Below are 379 nucleotides of genomic sequence, written 5' to 3'. Positions count from 1 at the left end.
TGACCCCGGTGTGATTTGAACACACAGCCTTCTGATCTGGAGTCAGACGCGCTACCATTGCGCCACGAGGTCAGAGCTGGGGGCTCTTTTGTCCATATGTCACCTCGGACTCTATGTCCATGGGCTGCTTTTCGAGGGAAGGGGATTTTTGATTCATCTGACAAAGGAGTGGGAGCATCTTTACCAGCTGACTCGCTAAGGCTTCAGGGACAGCTCTATATTATGACTTCAGAGGAGGAAGGCCAAAACATGGCCTGCAGGGACTCTCCCAGGAGAAACAAGCTTCTGGTCATGGTGTCTCCAGAGAGGCAGGAGGGATGGTGGCCTACCACCTTCCTGAGGAGAGACACCCTGTTCACCTGGCAGCTGCACAGGATCC

At 54.1% G+C, this 379-nt stretch overlaps 1 non-coding gene across 1 annotated transcript; it reads right to left on the bottom strand.

The window, feature by feature from the left end:
* Positions 1 to 72, bottom strand: TRNAW-CCA (transfer RNA tryptophan (anticodon CCA)). The gene has a single exon. It is a non-coding gene; the product is annotated as a tRNA-Trp (tRNA).
* Positions 73 to 379: the final 307 nt, after the last annotated feature.

This window comes from Apus apus, chromosome 3 (assembly GCF_020740795.1).
Source record: "Apus apus isolate bApuApu2 chromosome 3, bApuApu2.pri.cur, whole genome shotgun sequence".
NCBI lineage: Eukaryota > Metazoa > Chordata > Aves > Apodiformes > Apodidae > Apus > Apus apus.
Note: the sequence above shows the minus strand (reverse complement) of the source record. Positions and strands in the feature narration are given on the sequence as shown.